The sequence below is a fragment of the Megalobrama amblycephala genome, linkage group LG6 (genome assembly GCF_018812025.1).
Source record: "Megalobrama amblycephala isolate DHTTF-2021 linkage group LG6, ASM1881202v1, whole genome shotgun sequence".
NCBI classification, from domain to species: domain Eukaryota; kingdom Metazoa; phylum Chordata; class Actinopteri; order Cypriniformes; family Xenocyprididae; genus Megalobrama; species Megalobrama amblycephala.
Window position 1 is genome coordinate 23,211,746 of NC_063049.1, and position 11,077 is coordinate 23,222,822.

At 37.4% G+C, this 11,077-nt stretch overlaps 1 long non-coding RNA gene across 1 annotated transcript; it reads right to left on the reverse strand.

Moving 5' to 3' along the window:
• Positions 1-2,498: 2,498 nt before the first annotated feature.
• Positions 2,499-6,597, reverse strand: LOC125270175. The gene is made up of 3 exons (XR_007185286.1): positions 6,072-6,597; positions 5,598-5,641; positions 2,499-2,751 (listed from the first exon to the last, which is right to left on the reverse strand). It is a non-coding gene; the product is annotated as an uncharacterized LOC125270175 (long non-coding RNA).
• Between the last annotated feature and the right edge of the window lie 4,480 nt (positions 6,598-11,077).

An 11,077-nucleotide genomic window follows, 5' to 3' on the forward strand; every position in this document is an offset into this window, starting at 1 on the left:
CAATCAGCTCCCTAGTTCAGTAGTCAGGGCACTGATCAGGGTATCAGCCACATTCACTTTCATTATATACTGATTCACGACCTAGGGAGCTAGGGAGCTGATTGAGACACAGGGATAGACTCGGTGCCGAGACGATCGCGGCACTGCTGCTTACGCGACGCTCCTGCCTGACGCTTTACGAGCTGCTCCTGCTGCCTGTGTGAATGCATCCGTTGGTTGACATGCACGCTGAAAAAAATATGCGCTACTCACGCGCCGCTTATGCTTGCAGTGTGAAACAGGCCTAACTCTGTGTCACCGCATCACTATAGATGTGTTAAAAATAATGAGAATATATATACATATATATCCGAGTCCTGATCGGGAGGTAACGTCCGATTCCGATCGAGTCTGAAACCACATGATCGGGCCCGATTTCCGATCACGTGATCGGATCTGGACATCCCTAGTGCTCAGTTCAGAAGCCTGCATCTCTGATGGTATGGGGTTGCATGAGTGCGTGTGGCATGGGCAGCTTACACATCTGGAAAGGCACCATCAATGCTGAAAGGTATATCCAAGTTCTAGAACAACATATGCTCCCATCCAGACGTCGTCTCTTTCAGTGAAGACCTTGCATTTTCCAACATGACAATGCCAGACCACATACCGCATCAATTACAACATCATGGCTGCGTAGAAGAAGGATCCGGGTACTAAAATGGCCAGCCTGCAGTCCAGATCTTTCACCCATAGAAAACATTTGGCGCATCATAAAGTGGAAGATGCAACAAAGAAGACCTAAGACAGTTGAGCAACTAGAAGCCTGTATTAGACAAGAATGGGACAACATTCCTATTCCTAAACTTAAGCAACTTGTCTCCTCAGTCCCCAGACGTTTGCAGACTGTTATAAAAAGAAGAGGGGATGCCACACAGTGGTAAACATGGCCTTGTCCCAACTTTTTTGAGATGTGTTGATGCCATGAAATTTAAAATCAACTTATTTTTCCCTTAAAATGATACATTTTCTCAATTTAAACATTTGATATGTCTTCTATGTTGTATGCTGAATAAAATATTGAAATTTGAAACGTCCACATCATTGCATTCTGTTTTTATTCACAATTTGTACAGTGTCCCAACTTTTTTGGAATCGGGTTTGTATATTTAAATGATGAAATCTTTATAATTTTTATTGTGGGGGCAAAACGCAATGCAATGATGATTGAGAGAAAAAAATAAATGTTCCTCAAAAGCCTGTTGTATGATATTTGATACATAATATATACAAAATTGACTCATACCTTTAAAATATAAAACAAAATTCTGTGGGGAAACTGCAATATAGCGTTGTATTGTTTTATTTCATGAGAACTTCTGTTTATCATTTATATCTCTCCACTTGGTGACATCATATGCATGCATGGACTTCAGTTTCATTGCTATGCTGATGACATTCAAATCTACCTTACCACCAGCTCTGATAGGCTATCCTTGCCTTCACTTACTGCATACATCAGGGATATCAAGCATTGGATGTCCTTGAATTTTCTTAAACTAAATAATAACAAAACTGAAATACTGATGATTGGCTCTGCTACCTCAGTCAAAAGGATGGACCTTTCCTTTGAAATTGACAGGGTTCTTGTTAAGCCTTCTTCATCTGTCTGTAATCTTGGTGTCTTATTTGACTTATTTGCCTCTCATATTTCTTCTGTCGTTAAAAACTCTTTTTTTCATCTTCGTAATATTGCACGTCTTCGATCTTCTCTCACTAGCTGATGCTGAAATCTTAATTCATGCATTAATCACATCAAATCTGGAATATTGCAATGCTCTATTTCTTGGTCTACCTAAAAATCTAATAGCAAGGTTACAGTATGTTCAAAACTCAGCAGCAAGAGTTCTCACCTCTACCAGGCTTTCTGCTCACATTACTCCTCTACTGCATGATCTTCACTGGCTACCTGTGGCATCACGTATTCACTTTAAGACATTACTTCTAACATTTAAGACATTAAATGGTCTTGCGCCTCCATATCTGTCTGACCTACTCTCCTCCTACTCTCCTGCCCAGTCCCTCAGGTCATCTGAGCTCTATTCCTTGTTTTCAGCTCTCCACTGTAGGTGGTAGGTCATTTAGTGTTAATGCCCCTGAATTATGGAATTCACTACCCCATACACTTCGTAATATATCATCTTTGCCTACCTTCAAGACTCAGCTAAAAACATATCTTTTTAATATGTATTTTGGATAATGTGGCTAAATCTGGCCTTATGTGTTTGTGTTTGTGTATGTGGATGTGCAAATATATTGACTATATGTGAAGCATCCTTGAGCTATGGAAAGGCGCTATATAAATAAAACTTCTTCTTCTTCTTCGTGTTACATTTGAAATGAAATGTTGATATTATATTTTTAAGTTATTATCAGCGTTTTCCTATTAGAAATTACAGAGGCCAATGGTTCTTGAGGTCAGAAAAGTAATAACAATGTTACAAGAATGCTGACTGTGGTGTATTTTATTCACTGAAAAACTACACAAGAAATGCCGCAAATATTGCCACAAATTTTGAGTCTAGCCGCCACAAATTCAGTCATTTTAGGCTGCAAAAATCAGAAGAAAGTCCCGTGAAATCCCGGAGGGACTGATAAAGTTACGGCATCAAATATTCTGATTAAAAAGAAACTCAGAACAAAAAAAAACAAAAAAAAAACAAGAACTGGGCCAAAGGTCTTCCATGTTTTCTTCTTTCTGTGATTAAAATTCTAGAAAATGTGGAGGTAAAACAGCTTTGTTAAATGTCATGTCTAAAACTTTACACAATTATATTTTAAATCTTTTTGTCATTTTTCTAGCTCATCTGCAATGAGGTAATGGAAATCTTGTAAGAGCCCAAAACAGATTAGACATCAGACATAGTGCATTGCTATTTCTGTCTCTTGGTTGTAGAAAAAACATTTTTAACCTTCCTATCACTGTCATTTCATCTTACAGATATCAGGTTTTAGGTGTCATGAGGGTGTTCTGTATCTGTATGGCACAGCTCTGCACTCTTCACATGTAAATAACAGCATGCACGTAATTTTTCTCACCCATAAGTCTGCTAAATGACAACTTACAAGAGCATGCATTCCTACAGTATGTCAGAAGAGTTTAGGGGAATTCTCAGCAACTGATAGTTGCATGTGTTGTTTTTATTGCTGTAGCACTAAAGTAAATATGCTAAGCCAGTAGTGGCACATACAGTAAACAGCCAAAAAGTTAGTGCTCAATTTGCACTGCATAATTCACCATCTTGCTAACCGTACTGATTGCTAGGTTTTATGCGATCCAGGCACCAGAACTTACTCTTTAAAATACAGAAAGAGTGCTTGACATCTGGACCACCTGGATATGTACAAGTTTAAAATCTAACCGCAACTCATTTCATGAATTGCAACTGCCTTTATCACAAAATGGACATAGTCTTATCTTTTAAATGCGTACAGAATCACACTTAAGCAGTCATTTTCAGTTACTGATGCCATTCTAGAAATGCACTATAATTAGTCATCCGTAATTCATTTAAACCACAAGCAAATACCCAATGTGGTGACTCTGTTCATGTAAAATAACAGTTTAGTGAATTCCCCCATGAGATCTATGAAAGATAAAGAGCATGTAAAGAGAAAATGTAAAGAAAAAGAAAAGATGCATTGAAGCGATATTTTTGATGTAATTAAATATTTTCTATATTTTATAAATAGACTTGAATTATATTTATAAAACAGTTACTTCCTGTCCTTGATTCTGATTGGTCAATAGCTATGTCCGCTTCACTTGACGGTTCTGTGTGTCACTACACAACACCCTTAGCAACCACTCTTAGCAACGTAAACTGTATGTTCTCATTTGACATTGTTCATTGAAGCTTACTGTATTATGTAGAAGAGTACCGAGAGAAAGAGATTGAGTGAGCGAGTTTATTTCCTGCATTCAGATTTAACATTTTCCTTCAGGTCAGGCCTACGTTCATAATAAAAAATTTGTTTAAATGTCAGATGTGTTATCTTGACCTTTTAACATTTAAGGGGTTTTCCCATGACTGACAGCGCTAGCCAAAGCATTTGTCAGTTGCATCTTGTTCAGTGTTCACAACAATTCAGTCTTTTCAATGTAAAAGTCTTTGCTACTGACTGACACACTCATAAAGACAGTCTTTGCCGCCATCTAATGGTGTGATAATGTAAGTTCTGTTGCTGTTCACGGTCAGGGACTATTTTTTTCTGGCAGAAGGAAGGCTTTTAGAAAACGTTTACTTCTTGAAAGTTGCATTGATACATATTTCTGGTTTTAATATTGTATTGTGTGGTAACCATTACATTTTTAAATATAATGCTTTGCGTCATGCCTAATAACGCCCTTCAGTCGTGACTTATTCACGATACAGCACAGCCTCTCCTCTCGTACCTTATTGCTTGCTTATATTTTAAAAATATATGCTAATTTTGAAAATACATATTTCTATAAGCCATGCTGTTTATAACATATATTTATCATATTTTAAAAATTATATATATATATTTTTTTTTGCCATTTAGGATTTGCCAGCCACAGGCAAGTACACTAACTGTGAATCTGCACACCTTAACCATGACAAGACGCATGACGTACAGTCGGATGCTCCACTGACATCACACTTTCCCGATTGCACAGTATACCCAGGGGTGATTGTTGTGATGCATACCACTGGACTGATACTAAAACCAGGGTCATTCCTTAAAAAAAAAAAAAAAAAGTGGGCAGGGATCTGAGGATATGTCTTGTCAGCAGGGGTGGAGGTAAACTGTTAAAGTAGATTCATCCATCCCGCATACTCCCAATGAAAGGGAGGACCACTATAGCTAAAGTGGTCTCATCCATCTCCCATGCCACTACTGGATAAAAGCAGCACGTATGATGAATGGGAAAGTTGCCCTTGTTGAAAATAAGCAGCAGACAGTGCAAAGAGTGATGGGAAAGGAGGTTACACACCACAACTTTGGTGATGCATCAGGAAGCAACATATAGTAAGGGTGTGGCATCCAACTCTGTGTGTATTCGGTTCACTTTACTGACATTTTTAGGCCAGTGTATAGTCAAAGTGTGTGGTAGGTGTTAAACATCACCATAACCTACTTGACTGGAGTAACGTTGAATGCAAACAGTTAAAGCTGTCGATCAAGTTGACAAATTAACTTAGTGTGACAGAGAGGAACTTTTCACCTTCATGTCTAAGAGAAAAGGGAAATACCCACTTATGTCTATATATGACCTATCACACGTGGCCACATGTCTCGTTATCTTCTTTCACTTCTCGTTTTACTTTCTCAAGGGAAGTCTTCAGTGTCATGACATATAAACAAGTATGCCCTTTAAACTGTGTGTATAACACACATTCAACCACACTTTTATCAAATTAATTCTCCTTGAAGTAGACTGAAGTTGACATTTACTGTATTTGAATTTAATGCAGTATTTTTAGTTGCTAAAAAAAGTTTTCCTTTCTTTTTTTCATCTGGATTCACTACAGGAGTCATTGAGGAGAGCACATGAATCTTCTTTTTGTATATATATAATGGATTATTCTCACCTTTCAGATGAATTCTTTCACAGGGGAATTCCCTTTTTGGCTAACTAAAAAAAGACAGAACATAATACATAATATATCTTGCATAACAAGTCATAATGAAAAAACTATTTCAGGGCAGATGCACAAACAAAAAGTATGATATCCTGATCCTATGATTATCAAGAATAAGTAGCTTGTTTTACATACAGCTGTGTAAAAAATTTAGGCAGTTGTGGTTTGCATTTTTTTTTTTAATTCCCAAAATGCAGTTGCATATTTTAGGGTTACCAATACTTCAATACTATTGTTCCCAGCTTCTCCCTCACAACAGTGAGATTTATTTATTCATTTAGATGTAATGTAGAGCAGATCAGCTGTATGTGTGATACGTTTAAATTATTTGTGTAAAATTGTATACTTTAAGAAAAGACATTTACTTTGCAACATGATGCCCACAGAACACAATAAACTTGGCTTGCTTGATTTTAGTCATACTTGCTTGTTTTTCCAGCAAGATCTGGTAACAATGCACTGGTCTAGCAGTCCATCAGAAGGAATGTTTTAGAGTCTCCAGGATAAATATTCAGCCTTCAAAGGAAGCACAAAGTGAAAGTGATAATTTTATTCGCAAATTACATTTATGAGTCACAGTGAAACAGGTTGGAACATGTTTGTTGTTCTTGGTCTTCAGATGCATCTCAGATGTCTCAAAATGAATCAGCTTCAGACCATATAACGCTAACAGATGTAAATGACCAGATGGATTAAACTAAGTGTGAGCTCATAAAGCCCATATTAATTACCAGAACAGGACATTATGGGTGAGTAACGATCAATGTGGAAATTGCTCAAATCTGGAATTGCTTTTTGCCCCTTTGCTCAGAGTTCTGTTTACCCACTAAGGGGCCGTTCACACAGAACGCGTTTTTCTATTCCAATGCGCTACTTTCCCATTGTTTTTCTATGTAAACACGCGCTTGACGGACGCGCATGACCGTTACGCTCGCGTCTCGCGTCTTTTGCAGCGCCTCTCATATGAGCGCCGCGTTTTTAAGACGCCGTGTCAAGTTAAAAGAATTTCAACTTTTACACGCAGCGCCGCTCATCAATGTCAGTTCCAAAACAGTGGACCAATCAGAAGAACTCGGAGGCGGGGCGAACGTTGCAAGCTTCTGTTTACAGTAGCAAGTTGGCATGACAACTGTTTTATATAACGGCAACATGGCGGAGGAGGCGCTCATTATTATCTTATTTTCTTTTTTTCCATGTCAAAACTTGTACCTGTCAATTCTGCTTTTTACCTATTTCTATTATTTCCGTTGTTGTCGTTATTGCCTCACGTCTCAAAAGCGAGTCTCGAGACACTCGCGTTCTACGCTGCGCTTTTTTAAAAACCACTTCTGAGCGCCGCGTCTCGCGTTTTTAGACGCAAAGACGCGATCTGTGTGAATGGCCCCTAACACCAAAGCCCAAAACACTGCAACAAGCTAAATCAATTTATCAAAAAAGAAAAAAAGAAAGAAAAAGTTGTCAACAGGCAAGCCAAGTAAAGTCTAAAAAGCTTGGAGAATAAAACTTGGAGAAAATAGATAAAACACTTCCTCCATCGAAGTTCTAGCCAAGCGTTCTGCTTCATAAAAATCCTTTTGGCAGATGTGCAAAAGACCCCACAGAGCAGAGGACTCAAGGTCTGTCAGGACACAAGACCACACGTACAGATGACAGAGCAACAGATGCATGGGAAACGTTAAGCACTGGACTACTTGCACTGAGCCTCGTGACGCACATCCGGTTTGAAATATTACGGCTCAGTTGTTTCCGGTTATATATATTTTCAATGCGCCGCTATCACATAGATAACTAAACCCCTCTTAAAACGAGAGTCCTCGGGATGATTTTAAATTCCAGACATATTCAGAGACAAGAGAAGAGATTCTGATGATTACCGTGTACAGACCTTTCCAAACTCAACGGAACTTTAAGTTTTAATCCAACATAAACTGTGATTCTTTCACCACGGGGTGTCAGCGCTCTAATAGTGATTGCGACGCTGCAGTGTGAGACGTGATAAATAAGATCAGAATGAACAGAATATTTTAGTCTCTATTCTGTGCCATTTTTTCTGACAACTATTTATGTAATTCACACATTTATGCCAAAAATCCTAATATTCAAGGTAGTTGCGCTGTGATTGCGTTATTCTTTAAGATTAATTAATAACACCGTTAAAGCAGTTATCACATTCATTAACTATTTCAAACACTGGAATAAAAGAGCAGTTTTAACTTTTTTTTTGTTTGTCTTGCCATCGTGATAATGCGTTGTCACCCATCGTTACTACACTTACCATAGTAAAACAATGCACGTCCTGTGTTTATCAGTCAAATTCATTTAAATGTAAATTTAACAGGTATGAAATATGATGACTAAGAGAAAAACACTGCTAATGAGAAGACGAGCACTTGACGGCGGAAGGTTAGTGGGGAAATATATTTATTTATTATTCAGAATGCGCATTTGGAAGGGAAATATATTAATAAACATTTCAGCAGGTTGAAGATAATTAATGTTAATGCAGAGAATATGATTAATTGTTTAAAAAACATTTTGCAGCCCTAAAATGTAGTAATAATCTGCGTTTTCACAAGAAGCTCTCTGTATATAAGTGCGCTGAACGCTGACCGGAAACGCTCGAGCCGTAATAAGTAGAACGCGGAAGTAGCTGTGCAAGTAGTCCCTTGGCTTTGACTTAGCCGTAACTTGTCCCAGTTGAATATGTGGCGAGGAGCCACTGATCACTCAAGCTGTGTATTCCTGTCTCACGGTATTTACTTCACTAATAGATGTTCATTAATCCACTGAGCAATTGAATGGGCTCTATTCCCAAAAATTTGCTGGGTACTTTTTTAATAGTGTTCATTTTTTTCCAATTAGAGGTGTTTCTTGGCTGCATGAAGGTCAGACACAAACACACAATTTACAGGAGGTCCATTCATTCTTATCAGAGAAGCTCTGTAATGATAGTCATCTTTACAGAACTAGGAAAATGTGCTTAATCTCACATGACACTTTTATTAGCAACGACAAGGTCATGGGTTTGATTCCCAGCAATTACACATACTGATAAAAATGCACTGAATGTATTGACTTTGGGAAAAAGCGTCTGCCAATTGCTAAACAAATGTTATTTCTTTTCAAAATAGTAACCTTTGTGCACAAAAAGTATTCTCGTCACTTCATAATATTAAGGTTGAACTCACGTCGTCGACGGTTTTAACGGTCTTTAGTACCTTATTGGACCTCAAAAGGTGTAGTGTCATTGCTGCCTGTGTGGATCAGATACCCTCCGATTTCATCAAAAATATCTTATGTTCCAAAGACAAATGAAGGTCTTACAGGTTTATGACGACATGAGGGTGAGTACTTAATGACATAAATTTCATTTTTGGGTGAACTAACCCTTTAATATTTGCATTACATTTTGATGTTCCCCCAAAAGACATTCTACTAAGTAAATTTTAAAGTACATGTGAACTTATTACATCAACCCTAACATAACAGTGTACTAATACTCTAATGACAGTCTATTGACATAAGTTAGCTGGCATGTAGTTGCAAAGTTACTTAGTAGAACATAAAGTGGACTATCGAAATAAAGTTTAACCATATGTGCATTATGCATATAAAATTGGGTACAGGTGCAGGCAACAATAAAATTGATCTGGGAAAAAGAGAGTGAATTTCCAAACACTAATATTATAAGCTTGGCATCTATTGTATGCAACGGTTCAACCTCTCAGGTCCTCATCAGGTATTCATCATTTTGCCTGAAGATGATCTAAGAGGTCAAAACTTTGCATTTGTAAAATAAAAATTTGGAGCTATTATATTAGTATGCAGACACTGACCTTTCCCCCATAAACCTTCACTCCATTTCTTCAAAAGTTTCATAGTAACAGCATTTTTTTTTTTCCTGCAGCCCTATATGCAATACTGTACAAAACATATTGGCATCTGTAACCCATGACCCCATGGTGGATAGAGATGGAATTACATATTGTATAAAAGTGAGTGTTTTATTATAAACCTGGCCTAAAATAACATGTATTTGGATATATTATAATGTTTACATGCTTTATAATGCTTACATCACAAAAATATTAAAATAATAATTTATTTACTGAGATTATTCAGTTGGGCATCTTATTTAGCTTTGTTTAAAATTAACTTTTTTTTAAACAAAAAATGACTGAGATTAAACAATAATTGGTGGACCCTCTACAATACAGATGCAGTCTTTCTAGTGGTTGCATACTCTCAGGGTGTTGAAAAATATACTGTAGATACACGATCAGTGGTACACCTCATAAACACCCCCAGGCAAAATGAATCATGTGGCTCAATATGTGAAGTGTTCGCATGTTGGAATATGATGCATTATCTAAGTGAAAGTGACCACCTGGTCTATAACAAATCTTGAGTTCTGTAACATGCAGATGGTAGGGTCAGAATTTGGCGTAAACAGTTTGAATCCATGCTGCTTTTTTCAACATTGCAGTCTGGTGGCGGCGATGAGTAACTGTTGCCGGGTATATTTCTTAGCCAGTAGGCCCCTTGATACTGTCTGAAAATCATTCACATGCCACACAGCAACAAATAATTCTTGCTGAAGTTTGCCACAAATCTAAACACCACACAATTCTGCGCTTCAAACTTAGAATAGGCTTGCAGTACAATTCTGTGTGCACAGACTCCATGCTGGCTTATGCATTCCTTTATCGGCTGACTCTCTTCAGATCCTAATCCAACAGAGCACCTTTGTGGTGACATGAGAGGTGTGTTGCATGAATGTGCTGCCAAAAAAAATCAATGAGAACTGGGTGACTCTATTGGAACAATGCCTAGTTTAATCCAAGCGAACAAGAATGATACTCATTGATACTAAGTGAAACTTTTCTCAAATGATCTGGATATCTTTTTTATGTGTAATTTTACAAAATGTTTTTAATTTTTATCAATTAACCTGAATTCAGCCTTTATGTAAACAACATTATTTAACAATATTTTATGTATGTATAAATTAAAAGTAAAAAAAAAGTATATGGATCTGAAGCAGCCATGTCTTTGCTATAGTTTCTAAATAACTGCTGCTAATTCTTTTCCGGGTGAATGATAATTTCAGACTTAACCTACGGTGAGCAGATGTCAGTCTTATGCTTTGTCACCATCTCATCCATAAGCCAGGTCACTGGGGTAACTTGAGACAGTATGTGCTCAAGCACTGTGATCTGGGCTTAAAGAAACACAGAAGCAAGATATCACAGGGGTTTGTCCTTTAAAGAGTTCATCAGACTCCTGCGGAGAACAAAGCAGATTTATGTGTGACACTGGAGTGAAGAACTACTATAGACACTTTTTTTTGTTTTTGTTGTGACTTTAAATGTATTGGTGTAATTCTCATTTTAGGTGAAAAGCACTGACACGTTTAGTTGTGCTATCAC